General features: G+C 41.7%; 1 long non-coding RNA gene across 2 annotated transcripts in view; it reads right to left on the reverse strand.

Moving 5' to 3' along the window:
* The window catches only part of LOC116789972, a 42,186-nt gene extending 39,907 nt beyond the window's left edge, over positions 1-2,279 (reverse strand). The window contains exons 1-3 of one of the 2 annotated variants that reach the window (XR_004358207.1): positions 1,220-2,279; positions 1,048-1,134; positions 251-299 (exon numbers count right to left, since the gene is read on the reverse strand). This is a non-coding gene — a long non-coding RNA (uncharacterized LOC116789972). Of the gene's footprint in view, positions 1-250; positions 322-1,047; positions 1,135-1,219 lie in introns of both variants that reach the window. The other variant, XR_004358206.1, reaches the window with a different exon arrangement.
* Between the last annotated feature and the right edge of the window lie 4,180 nt (positions 2,280-6,459).

Raw genomic sequence — 6,459 nt, forward strand, 5'->3', positions numbered from 1 at the left:
AAAAATCTTATCAGAGAATCATTTTAGCAAACTTCAAAAGGCAAACTGTTGTGCCTGTTGCTTGTAGGAAGGAGAACAGCTCCTGACAATAACCTCCCCGTTCATTTTTTGCTTTCCTTGTTTCCAAAGTACTGGCAGACAGAAATATGCTACACTCAGGCACTAAAACACACTTGTCTCAGCTGACCATCATGTTATTTGACATAATGCTGCCACTAAAGTTAAGAATCCTATCAGCTTTCAGACTCACCTGAACGCTGTGCAGCCTTTTTGTCCATGCTGGATGGAACGACCAAGAGCTGCAGTAGGAAAGGAATATACCTGTATACACACCACAGAACAAGAGGAGAGCTAGTCCAGCAGCTAAACATTGCAAGCTGAGGAAACCTGTTACCAGCTCTGCAACATATTTCCTTACACAGACTTATCTACATCATTTGTTCTCTCTGTGCCTCCGCTCTGTAAAATGGTACTTTTATATAACAGGCTGCGTGAGAATAAAGAGGGTATGAAGTGGCACTGACAGGGAACATAGAAATATCTCTATCTATGATAACTCCACACTACCAACCAGCCATTTTTAACACTCAAAATTGAATGATTCCAGAGAATGTTACAGTGGAAGTGACTCACAGAAGATTGAAGAATCAACACCCTTTCCTGAACTGAATGCAGTTTTGTGAGTGTAGGTTTTAAAGGGTTCATTTACCATAGTGATTCCATTTGGAGAGCAGTCTTTCATAGCACCGGTGTCAATGACCAGGGAAGCCTTTCAACTCAGCAAAGCATATTCCAGGATGTCTTAAGAAAAAAGATCTATAAGAACTGCACATCAAAAGCCTGGCATTCTTGTGCATTAGTTTTGCACACTTCTAAATGAAGCTAGTGTTACAAAGTGCTTCTAGGCCTATCAAAATTTCACAGGCAGTATGTCAGGAGGGAATCCATCCTGAAATACTAAATCACAGTAAACTTCAGATAAGCACCAACTTTTCCTACAGAGGCTTGCATCAATCATTCTCCCTTTCTCTTTCCTGAAGGGCTTACCCTGCACAACAGCTCCTGGTGACCTCTTCAGTGTGTGCAGTACTCCTTTGGGCTTTCACTGCTCTCGGCTCCACGTGCTGCCAGCATCTGTAACATGGAACAGTACATTCTGAGTATTCCCTCTGCCCTGTGCCATGCCACCACTGCCACCCCACAGTTCTACAGGGCATACCTCCATCAGTGTCCAGGTTTGGAGCAGCAGTGAGCTTCTGGAGCCAGCCCCTCAAATGCCCCACTCCTTGTGCAGTCCCTGAGCACAGCCTGGATTCCCTTCAGATGAGACTAAGCTGGAAGAGGTACCCCAGCAGCATGGGCAAAGCACCCCAGGTGCACACAGTGTGCAGGCCAGGGGACATCACCAGAGCTGCAGCTCTCCACGTCACTCCTCGTGGCTGCTACAGCTGCTTGTGAAGAAATTATCTGGGAGTATCAGACATTCATTCTCCTCCAGGGAAACTTAACAAACCCTCTCTACTCTGTGGTACGATCACCCAAAACTCGCATTGCTCTCCCTCCCCACCCCCTCCAAAAAGCAGCTTAATGCCTGTCTTTTCAGTTATTTACCCAATCAGCACCTCCAGTGGATCAGAACCTTTGAACATTTGATCTTTTTGGACTAGTTGTTAAAACTGTCTGTCATCATTTAGGTCCTTGCCCACCTGCCAGTATCCTGTCACTCACCTCTTCTCTGTCACCCATTTCAACTCTTCCTTTCTTTCTTTTGGACTCACTTGTCCTGTTCTATGTTTTTAGATATGAATAAAGCTCAAACTCATCACTAACACCAAATTCACCTGAAATAACTTCATTTTCTGTGATTTCTTTGATTTTATGTGACTGCATTTCTGTGTAACCTATACCAGCACCATTTGGAACTTCACACTATCTATAGAGAAATCACCTCCTTTTATCTCTCAGTTAACTGGTCTTTTCTTTGTGGGCCAATCCAGCACCCATGGAACTGAATGGAAGGACCTCAGCTGACTGCAACAGGCAGTCCTCTAAATGCACTTAATGAAGCCATTCAAACCACTGATGCTATTTATATTGAATTTCATGACTATATGACATTCAGAGATAACCATGTATGTTCTATGTCTTTTGGAATACATTTTTCCTATTATACAATGCGAAAAAAATACTGGTTTTGTTCTAATGTAATTTTAAGAATCGAATTTATATACAAGACCTTTAGAAAACAGAGACCCACCTCTAAATGCAAAGAACAAACATTTGCATTACCTATTTATATTAAAATATGCAGAAATTTCCAAACTATTCAGTCAACTTATAAATTTTTATAACTTCTTCAAATTGTTAACATTTTTTTAACACACAGCATTATTTCAGCTTTGTGGAAGGCTCAATAACAATCTTTCTGGTCTGGAAAAAAAGGAAAGAACATTATAATAAAGAATGCAGAATAAATAAAAACAAAACAGTACAAGCCGTACATCCACGCATACAAAGACAACTTTCATGGTGAGCTATAAGCAAGTATAATAAGACAATGTGCTGCATGTTGATTTCACCAGTGAAAAGAATTTCTCCAGTTATTGAAGACTTTCCTGGCAGAATTTCAGAAAAAAATTCTGACATTCTCCCAATCTGACTTCTGTGCAATGCAAGTCATGCACATTTTAAACACTAGTGAATAATACTGCCTTTCTTCTGAGAACTGTTAACAGCTGTAGAAACTATTATAGCCTGCTTAAAATCATGTCTCTTTAGTCAATACTCTCCAGACACTTAGCAATACTAAAGTTATTCCTGGGGCTAAAGTAGAATTGCTATGTGAGTACAAAGTTTGATTTATGTTGAAATGAAACAACAAACATCTGATCTTTCCTTTTTTTTTTTAACAGCCATTCATATAAACACAAGTATCAGCTGCATGACTAGAAAGCGATGCACCGAATTTACAGAAATTGGACAAGGGAAGACCACCCACAGTCACCTTCAAGAAGAAAAGATTTGTCAGAGGGTGAAAGATTGCTGGTGAAGATACTTAGTACAGCTGTGGCTGCCCCGATGTCCCCATGGTGAGGCTGTGGTTTGCGAGAGTGATGTTCCATGAATCCAGTTTTTCAAGTCGTCTGAAAGACACAGAATTATCAGCAGCCCAGTGCAATATCTTGGCGATGCTCATCATCAGCTGCTCTCAGACAGATCACAGGCACAGTGGACTACCTAATAAAATCTTTCAGATGCATCCAAGAGGAAGTCAAGATCTCTATGTACTAATGTTATTCTTTCACAATCCAAAGCACAGGTGGGAACAGAAGAAATGCTCAGTTGTGGCTCCTTTGACATTTTTGAAACTATGACTGGAAAAAGAGAGGAAAAAACACAAGTGGAATAAGAGCAAACCTTAAAATACATATAAAATTTCAGATATGTTCTATGGATTCATGTACATCATTAAGATGTGCTGAAAATACAGTTTTGATTCCTCACTTCAACAAACGGCCACCTAAATTCCTTTATTTTTTTATACATCTTCACCTCGCAAGAAATGAAGACACCTAAGAAAATATTATCAGTTTCGTGGAGGGTTTGTGATCTCTGACAAAGTCAGCAATTAATTTGACCAGTGACAACAATAAAGTGAGGGTTAAGCTAATTTAAGTAAGAGACTCTTCCCCCAGAAGAGTACCATAAATTGATCAGGAAGCCTTATGCAGCCTCGAATGAATGTTCCAGCTTCTTCTAGATTAATTCTAAATCTCTTGCTATTAAAGTATCTAGAAAGATGAAAGGTAAGTTAATTGTTCAGATAATTGCTATTTTTCTTCTGTCAGTAAATTACCTTTTTTATAGCATGACATTTCATCTTCTAATTAGAGCTTTCATTGTGTACCACTGTTTCCCCATGTAGCACAGGTACACCTCCACCTTCTCCAGCAGACATGCAAGCACCAGCATGCAAGCCTGTCTGCCCTGCTGCTGCCCTAGATGTCATCAAACACAGCTCTGCACACATGATCCCTGTGCTTGGCTGGAAAAAATGCTCCCAGGTTGTGACTGTGGCACACTCAGTGTTCCTTCTCAAAAAGCCACTGTTAGTTCCACCAGCTATTTTCATTCTGGAGATGGCTTTACTAAAGATGAACATGACTGGTGTTGCTGCCAAGGATAGGAACTCACTCTCACTGAAAATGGGACTGTGCAAGACTGAGGACTCCAGAGGCAAAACAAAGCTTGAAATTCCAAATGCAGACCTAACACACAGCAGAAATGCTGCCATTCTCTCTGCCTTCAGGTCAAATTCAAGTTCTCGTGCTGGGCTTGTAAATACTGTTATTTTTTGGGAAAACTCCCTTTGACTTTGCTCAAGACCCCAGTTTGCATTTACACAGTACTATCCCAGGCTGCTCCCAATCCCTCTGCTTTTCTTCCTCCCTACTCACTCACTCACTCACTCGCTCAACTTTTCTTACTCCTTTTGTCCTCTCATGTCTCCTTTTCTTCCCTGTGCTCTAAGCCTTATCCCACACTGCCCTCTGGGCTAAGATCTCTCTCTCTGGGAAGGCTTTGGATGTCATATCTCCATAAATTTGGGACAACACTCAGATTCAATGGGAATGAAGCTGACCCATACCGCTGGGTCCCTCTTTGCCAAGGATCCTCGGTCCTTCCTCTTGCCTCTTTGAACAATCTCATCCTACCTTTAGAATCTGTAACTCCTTTTCCTTCTCTTTACTGTTGGCCTGCACTTCTTATTTGCTAATTTTCCCCTATTTGGACTCAGAGCTTCTAAAGGTAGAGTACAAGTTGCTAGATTTTCCCTTCCTTTGTCTATAAAATGGTGCCTATGAAATGTTTTCCCATAACAATGGAAAGAGATGATCAACTTACAACAGCAAATCATATGGAAGGAGAAGGTGTGCACACATAAGGGGGAAGAGGACACACTATTTTCTTAAATTTTAATAGGTAACTAAGAAATAACTTCTTTTTTTCAGAATGACTAATCCTAAACAATGTAAAAAGGTATTTAGGGGGAAAAAAAGCATAAGAAAGGCACGAAGGTTACTAGAAGCTATTATATCCTTTGGTCTGGGAATTTCAGCTGGGCTCTTATTCAGCACAGTCACAAGGCAGTGCTGTAATTACAGTCCTCTGGGGAGGACTGTAAATGAAAATAAAAGTCATGTTCAAACAACCAATTTCAAGGTCACATATTTGAAATCAGGGCAGCAGGGAACCAAAAAGCCTTACAAAATAAGTACAAATCAGGCAACCAGGAAATTCTCACAGGTATAACACCAACCTGACCTGCTACTACCAGTGGTCAGTAGTTCCACTGAATAGAGCGAGAAAAATTAGACTGTGGGTTACAAGGGCAGTAATTTACAATGGGAGGTTGAGAGTGGACCACATGGAAAATTAAGTGGCTTGGAATGCAGACAAGCTTAGAGAGAGAGTGAAACAATGGCTATTTTGAGAATCCCTGTTGAGCACAAAACAGCATTTGGCTATGGAGTGCTAATGACACAGGTGAGATGCACCAACGGCTGCAGCATCAGCAGGAAGAGCCAAATAACCTTATATAATGATATAAAAATGGGATTTCATCCATCACAAAAGAGAAATGTTACAGAAAAATCTCCAGTGTGTAGGCATAGCCCAAGTGTGAGAACACAGCTTCTCAGCCATGGATCAGAAAGATCTGATCCTTGGCACTGATTCTGGAATGACAAAACTTTTAGGCAAGTTACCGCCCTACCTTCCTGTGGGTAGGAAAGTCACTGATAACTGAAGAACTCTTAAGCAATGTTCTGTGCTGCTTTTCTGTTGCAATAATTGCACATCGACTGCTCAGAATTGAATGGTGCCTGGTATCATTATCCTAAGACACGTAACCATCCACCCAGACATTTACACTGTGCTTCTCCTAGTGCAGAGGGACTACAAACAGGAACACACAGGGGCAAACAATGCTGCTAACACTTCCCATTTTGGTTGGTATCACTGCGTTAGTGCAGGTGCTGTTGTTTTTGACAGGCCTGTTGGGTGACAGTGACAGCAATCTGTCAGAGGCAGCCCACACACGGGATGTGTCCTGCACAGCACACTGACCTCCTCCAAAGAAGTTTCATTTTTGAACTCTGTGGAACATGTTACAAATACCAGCTGGCCGGGTGCAATGTATCACAGAAAAAGGGCACCGTGCAATGGTCAGGACAAAGCAACATGGAAATAAGTACCCTCTGAGGGCAGCAGTGGGCTTGTTGGAGAGCACTCTGTGCTTCCTTGGAGGAACAGGCTGGATCTTTGTGAGGAGGGACACTTGGCCCATCAAACAAGGTAATGTGCTAAGGCACTTCTGTGCTTCTCCTGCAACTCCCTGACCCTGCAGTTGCCAGAAGGTTAGTGCTGTCATAAAGACGACTTTCAAGCACCTACAGG

This window comes from Chiroxiphia lanceolata, chromosome 8 (genome assembly GCF_009829145.1).
Source record: "Chiroxiphia lanceolata isolate bChiLan1 chromosome 8, bChiLan1.pri, whole genome shotgun sequence".
Taxonomy (NCBI): domain Eukaryota; kingdom Metazoa; phylum Chordata; class Aves; order Passeriformes; family Pipridae; genus Chiroxiphia; species Chiroxiphia lanceolata.